Source organism: Papio anubis, chromosome 3 (assembly GCF_008728515.1).
Source record: "Papio anubis isolate 15944 chromosome 3, Panubis1.0, whole genome shotgun sequence".
NCBI lineage: Eukaryota > Metazoa > Chordata > Mammalia > Primates > Cercopithecidae > Papio > Papio anubis.
Window position 1 is genome coordinate 37,910,384 of NC_044978.1, and position 18,473 is coordinate 37,928,856.

The window sequence follows — 18,473 nt, forward strand, 5'->3', positions numbered from 1 at the left end:
CACAGGGAGCCACTCAGTTTGCTCCCAACACCACTTTCCAGCCACTCACTGGAGCTACCTTGGTAAGTACTCTAGAAGTATGGGAAAATGGAAACAACAAACTCACACACCTTTTTAACACACATAACCAGTTCTGTCTACCCAGCCAAGGTATATTCTTCTTATGTGGAACGTTGACCTATGTCTGCCTCCCCACTAACTGGACAGGCACCTGCACCCTAGTCTTTCTAAGTCCCAACATTAACATTGCCCCAGGAAATCAGACCTTATCAGTACCCCTCAAAGTTCAAGTCCATCAGCACAGAGCCATATAAGTAATACCCCTACTTATAGGGTCAGGAATGGCTACTGCTACCGGAACTGGAATAGCCTGTTTATCTACTTCATTATCCTACTACCATACACTCTCAAAGGATTTCTCAGTTTGCAAGAGAGAACGAAATCTATCCTTGCTCTACAATCCCAAATAGATGCTTTGGCAGCAGTGACTCTCCAAAACCACTGAGGCCTAGACCTTCTCACTGCTGAGAAAGGAGGACTCTGCACCTTCTTAGGGGAAGAGTGCTGTTTTTACACTAACCAGTCAGGGATAGTACGAGATGCTACCCAGCATTTACAGGAAAAGGTTTCTGAAATCAGGCAATGCCTTTCAAATTCTTATACCAACCTCTGGAGCTGGGCAACATGGCTTCTCCCCTTTCTAGGTCCCGTGGCAGCCGTCTTGCTGTTACTCGCCTTTGGACCCTGTATTTTGAACCTGCTTGTCAAATTTGTTTCCTCTAGAATCAAGGCCATCAAGCTACAGATGGTCTTACAAATGGAACCCCAAATGAGTTCAACCAACAACTTCTACCGAGGACCCCTGGACCGACCTACTGGCCCTTCCACTGGCCTAGAGAGCTCTCCTCTGGAGGACACTACAACTGCAGGGCCCCTTCATTGCCCCTATCCAGCAGGAAGTAGCTACAGCGGTCATCGGCCAAATTACCAACAGCAGTTGGGCTGTCCTGTTTAGAGGAGGGATTGAGATGCGACAGCATGCTGGCAGCCCTCGCTGGAGCCTCCTCGGCCTCGGCATCCACTCTGGCCATGTCTGAGGAGTCCTTCAGCCCACCGCTGCACTGTGGGAGCCCCTCTCTGGGCTGGCTGTGGCCAGAGCCGGCTCCCTCTACTTGCAGGGAGGTGTGGAGGGAGAGGCACGGGTGGGAACTGGGGCTGTGCAGAGAGCTCATGGGCCAGCACAAACTCCAGGTAGGCGCAAGCTCGGTGGGCCCCGCACTCGGAGCAGCCAGCCAGCGCCACCGGCCCCGGGAAGTGAGGGGCTTAGCACCTGGGCCAGCAGCTGCGGAGGGTGCACCAGGTCCCCCAGCACTGCCGGCCCACCCTCGCCATGCTCAAATTCTTGCCAGGCCTCAGCCGTCTCCCCACGGGGCAGGGCTCAGGACCTGCAGCCCGCTAAGCCATAATCCCACCCCCACCCCATGAGCTCTCAGGCGGCCCAAGACTCCCCGATGGGTGCCGCCCCCTGCTCCGCGGTGCCCAGTCCCATTGACTGCCCAAGGGCTGAGGAGTGCGGGCGCACAGCACAGGACTGGTGAGCAGCTCCACCCATGGCCCCAGCGCAGGATCCACTAGATGCAGCCAGCTGGGCTCCTGAGTCGGGTGGGGACTTAGAGAACTTTTATGTCTAGTTGGAGGATTGTAAATGCACCAGTCAGCACTCTGTGTCTAGCTCAAGGTTTGTAAATGTACCAATCAGCACCTTGTGTCTAGCTCAAGGTTTGTAAATGCACCGATCAGCACCCTCTCAGAATGGACCAATCAGCTCTCTGTAAAATGGACCAATCAGCAGGATGTGGATGGGGCCAGATAAGGGAATAAAAGCAGGCTGCCCGAGCCAGCAGTGGCAACCTACTCGGGTCCCCTTCCATGCTGCAGAAGTTTTGTTTTTTCACTCTTCACAATAAATCTTGCTGCCGCTCACTCTTTGGGTCTGCACCGCCTTTATTAGCTGTGACACTTACCACAAAGGACTGCAGCTTCACTCCTGAAGGAACGAACAACTCCAGACGCATCACTTTTAAAAGCTATAACACTCATCACGAGGGTCTGCAGCTTCACTCCTGAAGTTAGAGAGACCACGAACCCATCAGAAGGAAGAAACTCTGGACACATCTGAACATCTGAAGGAACAAACTCCAGACTCACCATCTTTAAGAACTCTAACACTCACCATGAGGGTCTGCGCCTTCATTCTTGAAGTCAGCGAGACCAAGAACCTATCGGACACAGTAGTTTGTGTTTTTGTTTTTGTTTTTTGTTTTTTAAAGAGACAGGGCCTCACTTTGTCACCCAGGCTGCAGTGCAGCGGTGCGATAACAGCTCATTGCAGCCTCGGACTTCTGGACTCAAGGGATCCTATCTAGCTACAGGTGTGCACCACCATGCCTGGCTAGTTTTTAAAACATTTTGTAGAGACAGAGTCTCACTATGTTGCCCAGGATTGTCTCAAATTCCTGGCCTCAAATGAGCCTCACCTTAACCTCCCAAAGTACAGGGATTACAGTTGTGAGCCATGGCATCCAACTTCCAAGAATCTGTATTCTAACAAGTTTTGGAAGATGCCTATGCTGCTAGTCAGGGGACCACATTTTGACAATCACTGATCTATACAATTAGAGCCTATCTCATCTAGTACATCCCAATCTCTTAAGTGCTATCCAGATGCCATACTCATCATCAAATAAAATAGTGAGTAGCACTCTGTCACTCAGGTCAGCCTCTCACCTGTGGTACCTACAGTGCATGCTGGTTGGGCTAAACATTCAAGATACACAATAAATTTCTTGATGACTGTTGAGTGTCTGCAGGTAATTCACACTACAGACAAATGCAGAGGAAGAACTTGGAGCAGTTTTGTTTTAAAATTTTACCCTCAGGAAGCAATATACAAGCAAATTGGTGCTAAGGTGCTAGAAGGATTTACTTAATATAGTACTCCTTCCGTTACTCCAGAACTATGGGTTTCAAAGTGAGATCCACAGAGCCCCCAGATACCTCGAAGGCTGGGTTGGGAGGAGAGTGGAGAAATGGTGTTTGGCCCTTCATCTGTGTTCCTCTCTGAACCAGAAGTTCAGCTTTCTCTGATTTACATATTGGGATAAATTATATTTTTAATGGTTTTAATATCCCTTTAGAGGGAATAAAAGGCTTAAAAACCACCGAATTTGATTACTTCTAGGAGTCCCTCCATTTCTGTGATTCTATAATAATAAAATGATCACTGGATAAATGACACATTACAGAAATAAAAATATTGCTGGGCATGGTGGTGTGCACTTACAGCCCCAGCTACTTGGAAAGGTGAGGCAGGAGGACTGCTTGAGCCCAGGAGTGGGAGTTCTAGTCCAGCCTGGGCAACACTGTGAGACCCTATTTCTTGAAAAAAGGGTAAAAAAATAAGTAAATAATTAATAAAAATATCAAACTGGCCAAGGAGGCTGACAGAAGGCTGTATCAGAATGAGAGGTTAGCAGTCAGATCATATTCACATCTGGTAGGAAGATCTGGATGTCATATATAGAAGCTTCCAAATTCACCAAGGGCAGTAACCAAACCTCTCTAAATGGAATGTAAAAAATAGAAAAACTCAGTGGTAATTATCTTTACTTAATCTTGCCTGGTCTAGCAGACACCTTGCAGAAACCAGGGTATTTTCAGTCAGTGTCATGGTGATACTGTGAGACACAGAACAAAATGCCACATGCTCAGTATTGTCATCAGACAAGGCCACCTACCAAACAGTTAAAACTTTTCTTTGTGACACATAATTGTAAGCTACTGGGCAAGTTGTGCATAAAATACTAGGATCATTACTGTAGAGCACAACTGGACCACATTTAAAAGGAAAGAACAGAAGGCTGGGGGCATATCTTTTATGAGCAGCTTTAATTTATGTCACCCATAATTCCAGAGTTCAAAGCCATCTGCAAGGGGCAAAGGAAGAAGTGATCTTCTAATTGGAAGGTCATCCATTCCTGGAATGCCAAAACTGTCTGTGACGATCAAGGTGCCCTGTCATGACACAGAATATATGGATTCTGTATAAAACAGAAAGGATAATAAGAACCACTTCAAAGCCACTGGGATCTCTGACATACCATCATTCTACTTTCAACCATCCCCACTGCCACCTTCTTTGGCTAGGGCAGCACCAGAGGTAGGAAGGAAAGATGGTCTCAACAAGTCTATGACTTGCAATCCAGTTCCAACAGACAGCCTAAATCACTCAGCAAAGCCCATCTCTTCTAAACCAAAACATCTAGAATGTGCCCATGCCATGAAAATTATTTCATTCAACAAAAATAACACAAGTCCAAAATCTCAAGGAGTTCACGGGAGCTCTAAAAGACCTACCCTCAACTGGCCAACACTGTGATGTCATACCTAATAATGCAGGGAACTGGATTAGAGTCTGAAGTCAAACCAAGGCAGCAATTACAAATAGTAAAACTACCCTTGAAAACTCCCTGTAATTCCTCATAAAATACAATACTAAGCCATCTCTCACTAAGTTCACAATAAGCCATCCAGAAAACACTATTGTCTGTTCAGGTAAACATCGGAGAAAGTAACTGGCTTGCATTTTATGGGTCATGCTGTTCAGACCAAAATGCTCTCACTCTGAGAGGAAATTAAATCTCCCCTATAAACAGCAGGCTCACATCTCCCATTTTATGCTCACTCCAGGACTATGCTCATCATATTTCAATTACTATTTTGCCCTTCTTTTTTCTTTTGGCCAGGTGCATTAGTTGAATTCCCATGAGTGAAGTATGCATATATATGACTCCACTGTAATATCAACATCTTAATATTTACTCAAAGGCATGCCAAAAATTTCACCATTTCTTCGAGTTATATAACATACTATGAATCCTTCTTTTGAATGTAAATATATAACAGAGAAAGGGTTATAAATTAACCCTACACAAGAGAATGAATGATTTTACCAATTAGCTCCAGTTATCTGAAGAATCTAGTGAAACTATCTGAAGAAACTGTTCAGACAGTGAACAGGCAAGTATTGGCACATAGAAAGAAAACCAAGATGCAGAACATGAAGTACGCCCCCAGCACACCGGGGCCTGTCAGGGAACAATGTGAACCCATGGTGCCTCTCAGAAAGAGGCTTAGAGGGCACAAAATGAGGACCTTAATGATACATATTAGAATATGGTCAGTCTTACTCTCAAAATATATTTATTTTATTTTATTTGTTAGAGACAGGGTCTCACTCTGTTGCCCAGGCTGGAGTACAGTGATATGATCATAGCTCATGGCAACCTCAACTTCTCAGCTCAAGGGGTCCTACCAACTCAGCCTCCCAAGTAGCTGGGACTATTGGCATGCACCACCATGCCTGGCTAATTTTTTAATGTTTTGTAGGGACAGAGTATCCCTTGTTGCCCAGACTGGTCTCGAACTCCTGGCCTCAAACAATCCTCCCGCATCAGCCTCCAAAAGTGTGGGATTACAGGCATGAGCCACTCTGTGCCTGACCTACCCTCAATATATTACAGAGTCAATCCCATGCCCAAAGTCCTGCAGGTCAGGGATAATTCAAGAAAAAGAAATGAGCCTGTTAGGTTACTCTGCTCTGACTCAATTAGGCTATCCAATCACTTATGTAGTCCCAACTGCTACAGTCTTCCACTTCCTTCAGGGTCACACATAACTGCTGTGGCTCCACATTTCCCTGGAGGCCAGTATAGCCCCTACATTCTTTTCCATTTTAAAAATTTTTAAATTTCATTTTTAATTGGCATATGATAATTATCCATGGGCTACCTAGCAATATTTTGATCCATATAATGTATAGTGATCAGATCAGTGTAATTAGCATATCAATCATCTCAAACATTTATCATTTCTTTGTGCTGGGAACATTCAATATCCACCTTCTAGCTATTTGAAACTATATATTATTACTAACTATAATCATCCTACCATGGTATTGTCACAAGAATGAGTGCCATGCCCACTATACCTCACACTTAGATAGGCAGCATCAACAAAATAAGCCTGGCCATTTGCTGGGAAACCTGGCCCTCTCCTATTCCCAGAGATGCATATATGCATTATTTCATCCAACAAGTTTTCTCAAAAAACATCCTGCTTTGTGAGCTGAGATCCGGCCACTGCACTCCAGCCTGGGCGACAGAGCGAGACTCCGTCTCAAAAAAAAAAAAATCCTGCTTCTTCCTAAACATCTCTTCACCTCCCTTTTATTCAGTCCTCTTTCCTTTATATGGCAGAACGTAGATTCTACTGGCTTTGCCCATGGGGAGGCTGCACGTCTAACTCTTGTTTGTTCTCCATCATGCTACCATTATTTTCAGCCAGCTGGGCACACTTTCCTCTTTATCCTCTCCAGATTCCACCTTATCTTCATCTGGTTTTCTTCAACTTTCCAATTATCTAATGCTTAGCCTCTAGTTCCCTAGAAGAATAGATGACATACTTAAATGCAAAAAAGGCACAAAAGAAAATAATTTATACCAATCAAGTAAACTTCATATCCATTGCCATACAACTACACAATTTAAGCCCTATTCCATTTTCCTAAATACAAATGCTTCAGAAATCCTCCACTCTTCCACAACAGCCTTAAAATCATTCGTCTCTTTATTTCCTTCCTTCAGTGAATTCCTAATCTGCTCAGAACTTTTACTTGACCTCAGTCCATACTTTTCACAATCTTAAATTATTCAGCTGATTTTGGAAATGAAAAATTTTAAGCAGGCAATTAAAAAAGACTAGTAAATCTGTTCTTGACAGGACTAGACTTAACTCTAATGAGACAAAATGACAACTACATGGCCTGCTGCCAAGGTATCAGGAGCAGTTTAAGAATTAGACTCAAAATAGCTGATACAATCTGAAAGACAGAGTGACCTTCTCTATATATTTAATCTTTGCTTGGTTTGCGCTGTGTGCAAGCTATGAAACTTAAAACATTACGACAGCAGTTAAGGAAGAGACCATCAAGTCAAGACTCAGAAAAAGGTGGTGGTGGTGGTGGTAGGTATAACAGCAGAAACCCACTAACTAGATGTGAGTAGTTATTTTTATCTGCAGGGAATATGAAATAAGTAATACATAGTTTTCCCAAATGTTATGCTCTGAAACACTTCATTCGTTTTTTTGTCCAGCCACGGGAAATAAAATGATCACTTATTTGCTAAAATGTTTACCTCTCTCACACAAATTTAAACCTAATAACAGGAAGACCTTTAACACAGGGCCTCTAAAAGCTAAATTAAAGGTAGAACATATTAAAAGTTTAGCTACATTTTAAATACACAATATGTTGGTATTCATATTATCATAATAATGTATCCTCAAATATCAAAAAGAAGTGTCATTTTTCAATAGGTAGCCACAATTTCAAAAATAAATGTTTTCCTACATTGGAAGAAAATTAAACTCTTAAAAAGATAAACAATCATAAGCATTCAAAATAGCAATCTAATTTCATTTGTCCACAAAATTAAGAGCATCTGTCATATGATTATATATATATATAAAGCTGAATTCCAAGTGTATACAAAAGGTCTTTCTCATTCTCGCTCTCTCTCCCATCAACCTTAATAAATAGTTGTTGTTTCTGGTAGCTCTACAACAAGGGTATTAACACTTTAAGCCATTCTAGCTTCAGTCACTGTTCTGGTTTCTTGCTCCTGTCGCAAACCAACACTGAAGATAAATAACAAAGATTAATGCAGTACTACCTGGAAGAAGCAATTAAAAAGAGGCTGAAAAGCAGCAGCCAAACCCCAAACCATTTGCTCTTCCACAATAGGAAGCTGAAGATAATCTTGTTTGCTAAACATAAATCACTTGAGATCTGGCCAAATTCTTGAATGATATTCCACATGGAAACGCTACAAAGTCAGGAGCCGCTTACATAAGTATTTTCTTCCAACTTTGAAAACAAACTGGACCAGTTTTTCTTGTTCCTTCTAGGAAAGTGATCATTTTAAACCAATGAAACAGTTAACAGAAGGGCTTCCCTAGACCCACTCTTGCTGGACTTTTGGTCCCACCCCTACTCACTTTGAGACATATTAGGTTTCTTGTAACTAAATGTGCTTCCTTCTCCTTCAATATCTATTTAAAAGTCTTTAGGCGGCAGAAAGTAAACTCCATCAATCAATCTTACCTTCTTATAAATTTTTGTAGTATATCCACTTTTTTTCAGGAACAAAAGTCAAGATATACTCCTGTAATTCCTTTTGTGCATGTGTGTGTGTATATATAGTTTTTTAAAAAACTTCTCTTTAGGACTCTGTGAGGTTTATGCAAGCAGACCTTTCACAGAGGCCGCTGTGTTTCCTAGGGTTTATGTTCACATGCAGCCGGTTATACGAACAGATTGGCTTTACTTTTCATTTCCTTGTGTTAAAGTCACTTAGAGAAGGTTTGAGAACTACAAGGTACAACAAGTCACTTGTTTGCTTAAAGGTGCTATGTTAACAGCGAGTATTTTGGTGGTGCTGGTTGGTTCAACAACCAAAGGTTTGTGAGGATAATTTCTCTATGACCCCTTTTCTGCTAAATATCACGGGAAATGCCAGTGATCCTGATAGAGATCCACTATGCCCAAGAAAAGCGACTCTGTGGTGTGTAAGTAGAAGCCGACCAAGATAAGCCAAACAAAAGACAGTCCCTTGCGCCCAGACTAAAACCTCATTCAGTTTTAAAGTGTACTGCAACAAGAATCCCTGGATTAAATCTCAACCCCATACATTTTAGTTATTTATTCTACAGCTCTAGATATTCACACATACACAGTTAAGGAGAGCCAGGGTACAAAATATTCCAGTAGACCTTACTCAAATCTGCCAAAACCTACATTACAAGCTCCTACTAAACTTCCATTTAGTCTGATTTTCCCCTCCTATATGCTGCACAGACACCCCCACCCACAAACCCACACATATCTTCTGCACCTCACAGGAACTATTACTTTCTTTACCCTCCACCAAAGCCATCACTTCCCAAAGTACCTGGTGAAGACTTTCCTAGAGCCTGTTCACACCACAGCTGACCTGGCTAGGCTGTTTCCTCCACCTTATAGGACCAAGAACACTGCCCCTTTTTCCAGGCCTGGCTTCTTCCCCCAAGGCCACAAAACTGGCTGGTGCCAACACTCTGAGTAGCTTAACCACTGACTATTTTCTTCCAAGTCCAATTCAAAGTTCTCTGGCCTAAAGTCAAAACACATCACAGAGCTCAATATTCTGAGTTAGACAAACCTGGCTTTGACTCTGCTACTTATGATCTCTGCGACATGGACAAAGAACCTCTCTAAGCCTCAGTTTCATCTCTAAGGTGGGGATAATAACAACATTTACCTTTACCGTGAAAACAGAATGAGATAGACATGTGCCTGGCACATAGTAAGTGCTCAATAAATGTTAGCTATTTTTATAATCATTATCATCACATGACTACTCTACTACCATTATTACTACAGGAACCATAAACTGGTAGGCTTCAAGCCAAATTTGGATTTCCTGTTGGCCATCAAAATGTATTTCTGTTTCTGTTTTATTTGAATTACCGTTGGAGAGAGAAGTATTCTCCGGTCTGTCATAGTTCTTACCATTCCTCCCTAGAAACTTATATTCATATTATACTACCTGCATGGCCTCTGAGTTTATGATCCCCACCCCTCCAAAAAAGGTCTCAGAGATACCTAAAAAAGGGGTGGGAGGGGAGTTAAATCAAAGACATTATAGAACTAGGGCAGCCAGACAGTATACTAAAAAACATCTTTTTAAAAATCACAGCAAGGAGCCACTAATTTGCAAAAAAGTTAAGATTTCTCAATCAGTCAAAAGACACACATGCGACGGGTGGAGGGAAAAGGAATAAACTCTACTTTACAGTTTCATGGTGAGTAATAACTTTTGGAACATGGAGAATTTGTAAGGTTCTTCTAAAACACAAAACCCCTCTGCTCCCTTTCCTGGTAGGGTACAAAATGGATAGACCAAATAGAATAATTTCAGATTCAGAAAGCACACTTCCAGGGCCAGGGCTCTTCCCTACATGCAGAAGGCCACTGCTCAGGCAGTTTCCTGTTCCAAATGCACCTGTCGGTGGTCAAGGGCTTAAGTTCACCTAATAGCTTCACACCTATCAGAAACATTAAGTTGTCTGACATTTCACATTTTTCTATTCTTACTTAGCCCACACAGGTTTTCCATTAATGACAAAAGGACTTAACTAATAATTCAGAAACACATACCTTCTTAACATACATCATCTACGGGCAAAAAAAAAACTGTTAAAAGTACCAAAAAAAGCCCCACTGTAAGACCATAAAGACATTTACCTATTACAGAGATTTATTGATATGAGAAAATTAAACTATAACTCTCTAATTTATTAGAAAAATCTCCTTCTGTCATTCCGAGAAATCTATCCATTGAAAAGATCCTCTTTAAAATAATGTCATTAGCTTTCAAATACTCTAAAATAATCACAATAAAACTGTAAAATAAAAACAAATAGGTTTTATTCAAGGAATACAAAAATTTTTCAAAATAACTACAAAGTAAAAGGTAGATAGGGTCAAAATTATTGTCACAATAATGAATACAACAATCTTATATGAATCTAACTCATTATTTTTATGGAATCTGTTTACCCTCTGATCTGGGAACCCAATGTAAAATCATTTACATTGGAAAAAAAGTCAGGGCATAACAATAGTTATTTCTAGGTGGCCAGATTATAGATGATTTATTTTTCTTTTGTGTGTTATGTGTATGTTTTCTGAGTCTTCTGCTCTATAAAAGTTATTACTTTCATTATGAGATTTTAAATGTTTATATATTTTAACAATACTGTATGTAACCATGATTGGTGGATCAGGGTACATTTCCAAATTGCCCTTAAGGAGTCCCATAAGGAGTCAGAAGCAAAGGTGCAGAAAGTAACTCTCTACCTGTTTTCCTTACTTGCTTTCCCTTCATTTTATCTTCCAAGAGGTTTAATGCCCAACTCTCCTCACTTGAGTTCCACAGCACTCCAGCTCTGAACCACACAAGGAAATCCTTAGTCCTTTCCACCACCAGCTGGCCCTGTCTACCTTTTACTTTGCATTTATTTTGAAAAATGTTTGTAAACCTTGAAAAAAAGCCCATTTGTTTTTATTTTAGAGTATTGAAAGCTGATGATGTTATTTTAAAGAGAATTTTTTTCAATGGATAGACTTTTGGGAATGACAGAAGGTGATGGAGATTTTCTAACAAATTAGAGAGTTATGGTTGTTTAATTTTATCATATCAATAAATCTCTGTAATAGGTAAATATCTTTACAGTCCTACAGTAGGTTTTTTTGGTGCCTTAACGGCTTTTTTTTCCATAGATGATGTATGTTAAGAAGGTATATGTTTCTGAATTATCAGTTATGTCCTTTTATCATTAACGGAAAACCTGTGTGGGCCAAGTTAGAACAGGAAAATATTAAATTTTTCTATTCTGTTCTCTAGTGCTCAGTGCTTCTATCTTATACTCCAGACTGCTTTCAACAGGAACTGTGTTTTATATGTTTTATATACTTCCACAGAGCTTAATGCAGCTCTCAACAAACAGCAGACTCCTGATATCTATTTGTTAAACATAAACGAAACAACTCATCAATTAATTAACAGTAAAGTAAACCCAGCTCTCTGCCTCTTTGCCTTTAGAAGCAGAGCTGTATTCTGTGTAATAACAAAGACTGAAATGTGGTCCCACTGACCAAGATCAGGACTGCTGATGGAAGGCTTTCAGAAAATACCTGCAGCACTGAAGGAAGAAGTGGTATCTCCCTGAACCAGCTCTGAACTTTCAAAATACAAGGAAAAGACCTCAGAGGCTCGGGGGTCGCACCTCAAGAAAGTAATGAAATTGACTCCTAGTCTTTCCCTGGTTCCTTTGGAAAGGCATGCAGCGCTAACTCTAGACTCCTAATCCAGCTTCACTATTACAAAGAGAATTAAATCAGCAAACAGTAGGAGGCAGGAGTACCTGATCCCTGCTGGGGGATGACCTGCCCTCCTTTAATGACAGCAGTGGTTATCTCATTTTATAAAGGATTGGCAAGGTTTTTAGAGTTCTTACACAAGGTGCTATTATTACAGTGACACTGAAGACTGGGAAACATCCTTATATTCTTTGGCTTCAATAGCTTTAATTATATTTTCTGTGAATTCTCAATCCAGTAAGTGTACAAATTGCATAAAGAAAAATACAAGTTGTGTGTGTAAAATTAATTTTACTAAGCCTCGTGATGCTACTGTTGGTCCTTAACATTGTGAACTTGTAATTGTTAAATGGAGCAGCTTCAGAGTCAAATTATCATCTATACAAATCAGGGTTCAGAATGGCAAAATATGGGGAAGGGTTCCTGGGATTTACCTTCCCAATAAGATCTGGTAGCTCTGTCCTAAACCATAGTGAAGAATTTTTTGTTTTGCCAGTGTAAGCCACCAAGAATTGCAACTGGGGTATGGGGAAATCCACATAAGGGGCCAAGGAAAATTAACAATAAGCCACATAATCTTCTCCATTTTCACACACAAGCTAAAAGTTAAGGAATGTATTTATAAATATTCCTACCTCAACTTCTTTGACTCTAACCTTCCAGGCAGTTATAACGAAACATTCCTAGTCAAACATTCGGTTCTCATGATTTCAAAAAATGTCCTTCAATGCCCAAGTGTATCACCTGGGAAAAAAAAAAAAAAAATGTCCTTCAGAGAAACACCTGTGCATCTCCCAGACTTGTTGTGTTTTACTATAATCTCTGCTTCAGATTTCTAAGGCCTAACTTGCCTCAACTTTGCTCTGAGGAATTTTTATTCATTGGACTGGAATTTTTAGGGACATGCGTGTTTTAAACAAACACAGCTCTAAACACTTAGGAATATAAAATTTTTACATTGAGGGAAAAAGTAACAAACTTACTAGCCTCTTTAGTTCTGCAAAAGAGCTATTTCAGAGTCTCTGTAGTGGAAAATGCCTGCATTTTGGCATAGCTTGTTCTGTGTCATACAAGTAGACCCAAAGTTACCTGTAGGAATAGTTGGCCCAAACAGGGAGGAAAAGAAATGGCTGCCTTTCACACCAATAACTCCAGTGGCTCCTGATGTGCCTCCAATGGGATATGCCTAAATCAATAGGCAGAAGAATGCCATATCACAACCCTTTAAGAATCAACTCTCTGTCTTAACTCAGTGATAATTAAAAACCCATATTTTAACACCACTTTTCCATAATAAAATCAAAAGGACACTGTATTATACCTGAAAGCTGTGACGCCCAGTAATATCACTTCCAGGAAATGTATATTATGTATGTTCCCATGGGAAAAAATTATGTACAAAAATGTTTATTCATCACAGAATTACCTGTAATAATGAATATTTGGTTTTTAAAAAGTGTCCCATAAGGAAGTGGCTAAATATATTATTATATATTCATAGGATGAAATACTATAAAAAATTATAAATCATGGTTTTTGGTGGTGTTTGTTTTTTGTTTATTTATTTATTTTGAGATGGAGTTTCACTCTTGTTGCCCTGGCTGGAGTGCAATGGTGCTATTTTGGCTCACCTCAACCTCCATCTCCCAGTTAAAGGGATTCTCCTGCCAAGTAGCTGGGATTACAGGCATGCATGACCACACCCGGCAAATTTTTGTATTTTCAGTAGAGACGGGGTTTCTCCACGTTGGTCGGGTCTTGAACTCCCAACCTCAGGTGATCTGAAATTATGTTTTTAAAATAAGAATAATATCAACTCAGCAATTATAACATCTCAGGCCTGTTCTGAATATTTTACATGCATTAGTAAGTTTGTTGTATGCGTTACATGAATTTAATGCATACAATAAACTTGCATAGTGAGTATATCATTATCTCCATTATTATCCCTACTGTAGATGACAAAATAAGGCACTGAGAGGTTGAATGACTTGTCCGAGATTGCACAGCTAAATGGCAAACCTTGTAGAATATTTAATGGTATGGAAAAATGCTTATATCATAATAGCAAATGAAAAATTAAAACTATGGGCCAGGTGCAGTGGCTCACACTTATAATCCCAGCATTTTGGGAGGCCAAGGCGGCCAGATCACTTGAGTTCAGGAGATCAAGATCAGCCAACATGATGAAACACTCTCTACCAAAAATATAAAAATTAACCAGGCATAGTGGGAGGCGCTTGTAATCCAGCTACTTGGGAGGCTGAGGCAAAAGAATCGCTTGAACCCAGGAGGTGAAGGTTGCAGTGAGCCGAGATTGTGCCACTGTACTCCAGCCTGGGTGACAGAGCAAGACTCCATCTCAAAAAAAAAAAAAAAAAAAAAAAAAATCTATGTCCAGTATAGGCCTAATTTTATAAAATATCAATGTATGTTTGTATATACATATATGTTTCAGTGTCTGCAGACATAGGAAAAGGTAATACTAGAAATAAATATGACAAAATTGAATGGTGGCTATCTCTAGATGATGGCATTACAGTTTTTTTAATATATGCTTTCTATATATCTAAGATGTTCTAGAATATAAATATATCATATTTTTTTGAGATAGAGTCTCGTTCTGTTGCCCAGGCTGGAGTACAGTGGTGCTAATCTCTGCTCACTGCAACCTCCGCCTCCTGGGGTCAAGCAATTCTCGTGCCTCATCCTCCAAGTAGCTGGGACTACAGGCATGAGCCACTACACCCAGCTAGTTTATATATATATATATATATATCTCATATATCTTTATATATTTATTTATAAATATATACATATATAAATATATAAATATATTTACATATAATAGATAATATAATATAAATATATAAATTTATTTATTTATTTTAGTAGAGACAGGGTTTCACCATCTTGGCCAGGCTGCTCTCATACTTTTGGCCTCAAGTGATCCAGCCACCTCAGCCTCCCAAAGTGCTAGGATTACAGGTGTGAACCACCACATCAGCCTGATGTATCACTTTTACAACCAGAAAAATTTACATGTAAAAAACTAAATGCTTAATTAAACCCTGGAGGTAAAAGGTTCATATCTCCTTTCACTAAGGTGTCCATGGTTTCCAAGCAAACACATTTTTATCTGCCAGAATACACAGCATTAAAAACCAAAGCATTTTTCAAATGAGCATTGACAGAGGTAACATCTTCAAGTTTTACATTTAATAAAATCTCCTTTGAGAACCATGTTAACGAGTCTAATCTACTGATTTTCAGAAAGCTTACTAATAACAGAATCCTTGTTGAGGTTTAACTTGAAAAATACATCTAATTGCAGCCAGGCGTGGTGGCTCACGCCTGTAATTCTAGCACTTTGGGAGGCCAAGGCAAGAGGATTGCTTGAGCTCCAGAGTTCAAGACTAGCCTAGGCAGCATAAGGAGACCATGTCTCTACAAAAAATTTTCAAAAATTAGCTGAGCATGGTGATGCATGTGTGGTCGCAGCAACTTGGGAGGCTGAGGTGGGAAGATCTCTTGGTAGCCAACACGATGAAATACCATCTCTACTAAAAATACAAAAATTAGCCAAGCATGGTGGCACACACTTGTAATCCCAACTACTTGGGAGGCTGAGGTGGGAGTATCACTTGAACCCAGGAGGCGGAGGTTGCAGTGAGCTGAGATCGCACCACTGCACTCCAGCCTGGGGGATAGAGTGAAACTCTGTCTCAAAAAAAAAAAAAAAAAAAAAAGATGAGAAAAAGAAGAAATTAACAAAGATCAAAACACCACTGAAACATTTGTCATTCATATGTACGAATATTGAAAGTTGTTGAAGGTGTGCGTAAAGAGAAAAATCTTATAGAAATTTGATGCAACAATTTTGGAGGGCAAATTGGCCTATCAGAGTATTGGCCTATCAGTGGTATTACTCAGCAATACCACTGATAGTAATTTACCCTATATATATATAGTCATGTAAGCATACCAAGATATATGGACAAGAATGTTCACTGCAGCATGGTTTACATAAGTCAAATAAACAAATACACAATCCAAATTTACATTAGAAGAGGACAGATTAAATAAATAATGGTATATCCATACAATAGAACACAATTCACCCCTTAAAAAGTATATGGTCTATACTTTTTAGTCTATAGTGTGTATGTGCTAAGAAAAAATATCCAAAAGATATTATTAAATGGAAACAGCATTATATTATGATCTTATTTGAGTAAAATGAAACAGTACAAATAAGAATGTATAAAAAACTATTATGCTGAGGCTAGACATTTTATTTTTACTTTTTATTTTAAACATTTCTTTACATTCGACCTTTTTGCAATGTATAAGCATTGCTTTTATTAAAATAAGTTTTTTCAAATGATACTTCTTGGATTCCACATCACCAATCAACAAATGTATATTTTAAACTTTTATGAAGTGTGTGCTCATGATAATCCCTATCAACACCATCAAAGTACATCTCATTTGTAAAATTTTAAATTTGAGGGAATTTTTGAGTAAAGATGTCAAAGTACTCAATATTTAGAGCTGATAAAACTTAAGATTTCTAAACTCAGAGAAAAAAGGAACATGCAAATGTATTATTTAAAAAATCATCACAGAAAAACTCAAGATTAAAAAAATATATATTGGAAACCTTCACAGACTGTCATTCCATCAAAAGCAAAATACGAGTTTGTGGAATTATTTAACACCATCCCACCACACCGCAGAACACATGCTACCTCTAGAGTTAAGAATGATTAGAAGCATAAACTTTGTATAGACAGACAAGTACTAAGATACCACCTCCTTGGGGAAAGGATGGGAGAGGGGAGGATAAGGAAAAGTTGGTAGAGGGGAAAAAAGTTACAGTTAGACAGGAGGAATAAGTTCCATGTTCTATTGCACAGTGGGGTGACTATGGTTAACAGTAAGGTATTTCATATTACAAAATAGTTAGGAGAGAGGTTTTTGAATGTTCTTACCACAAAGAAATGATAAATGCATGAGGTGATGAATATGCTAACTACCCTAATTTGAACATTATACAATATATCCATGTATTGAAATATTAAGTTGCACCCCATATATATGTATAATTATAATGTGTCAATTAAAAAATTTTTAATTTTAAGATGCCACCTCCAACACTCACTAACTTGCTTAATTCTGAGCAAGCTACTTCACTTCTCCATACCTCAGTTTCCTCATATGTAAGTGAGGTTACAAATACTGCCTGCCTCAAAGGATTGTAGTGAAAATAAAATTAACATATAAAATATGCTCAATATTGTACCAGGCACAAAATAAGCACATCATGTATTCATTCATTCAGTTAGTTACATAATCATTATTTTTGAGCTTGCTATATATCAGGCATCATACTAGAATGCTATGGTGATACTAAAAAAACTACCATCATCCCTGCTCAAGTGTACAGTCTAGTTGAAAAGGTAGAAACTAAAAACATACAAAATGCATCATTAGAAACTGCAGTAAATGTTATGAAAGAATATAACGGGGTACCATGAGACAGACTAATCAGAAAGACCTAACTAAAAAACTGAGAAACTGGAACTCCTCTGCACTGTTGAAAGGAATGTAAAATAGTACAGCTGGTAAGGAAAACAGTATGGCAGTCCCTCAAAAAATTAAAGACAGAACTTCCATATGATCCAGCAATTCTGAACTCCTAGGTATTAAATATATATACCCAAGAGAAGTGAAAGTGGGGACTCAAAAAGATATTTGTGCACCCATGTTCATAGCATTCACAACACCCAAAAACTGGAAGACACCCAAGTGCCCATCAATGGATGAGTAGATAAACAAAATGTGGAATATGCACATACACTGGAGCATTCAGCATCAAGAAGGAAGAAACTTCAGACACATCATGGATGACCTTTGAGGATGTTAGATACTAAGTGAAATAAGCCAGTCTCAAAAGGACAAATACTGTATGATTCCAGTCTAGAGGTACCTAGAGTAGTCTAATTCACGGAGAAGTAGAATTGTGGTTGCCAGGAGCTGGGGGCCAAGGGGCATAATGGGGAATTACTGTTTAATGGGTAGAGTTTCAGATTAGCAAGATGAAAACAGTTCTGGAGAAGGATGGTGGTAATGGTTGTACAACAATGTGAACTACTTTATGCCACTGAACTGTATGCTTAAAAATTGTTAAAATGCTAATTTGTGTGATGTATTATATTAGTTTCCCAGGTTGCCATAACAAAAAACATAGACTGGGTGGCTTAAACAGCAGAAATTTATTTTCTCAAAATTCTGAGGCTAGGCCAGGTGCAGAGGTTCACACCTGTAATTCCAGCACTTTCGGAGGCTAAGATGGGAGGGTCACTTGAGGCCAGGAGCTCAAGAGCAGCCTGGCCAGCATGGTGAAACGCCATCTCTACTAAAAAAA

The 18,473-nt window shown here is 39.4% G+C and overlaps 1 protein-coding gene across 6 annotated transcripts in view; it reads right to left on the reverse strand.

The window, feature by feature from the left end:
- Positions 1 to 18,473, reverse strand: part of FAM160A1 (family with sequence similarity 160 member A1) — a 264,734-nt gene that overhangs the window by 207,734 nt on the left and 38,527 nt on the right. For 2 of the 6 annotated variants that reach the window (XM_031664224.1, XM_031664228.1), the window contains exon 2: positions 12,679 to 12,787. The exons of 2 other annotated variants lie outside the window; for them this stretch is intronic. The gene's annotated coding sequence lies outside the window, so the exon portion shown is untranslated. Of the gene's footprint in view, positions 1 to 12,678; positions 12,788 to 13,132; positions 13,531 to 13,674; positions 13,699 to 18,473 lie in introns of those variants that run through there. 2 more of the 6 variants (XM_031664226.1, XM_031664225.1) reach the window with 2 other exon arrangements.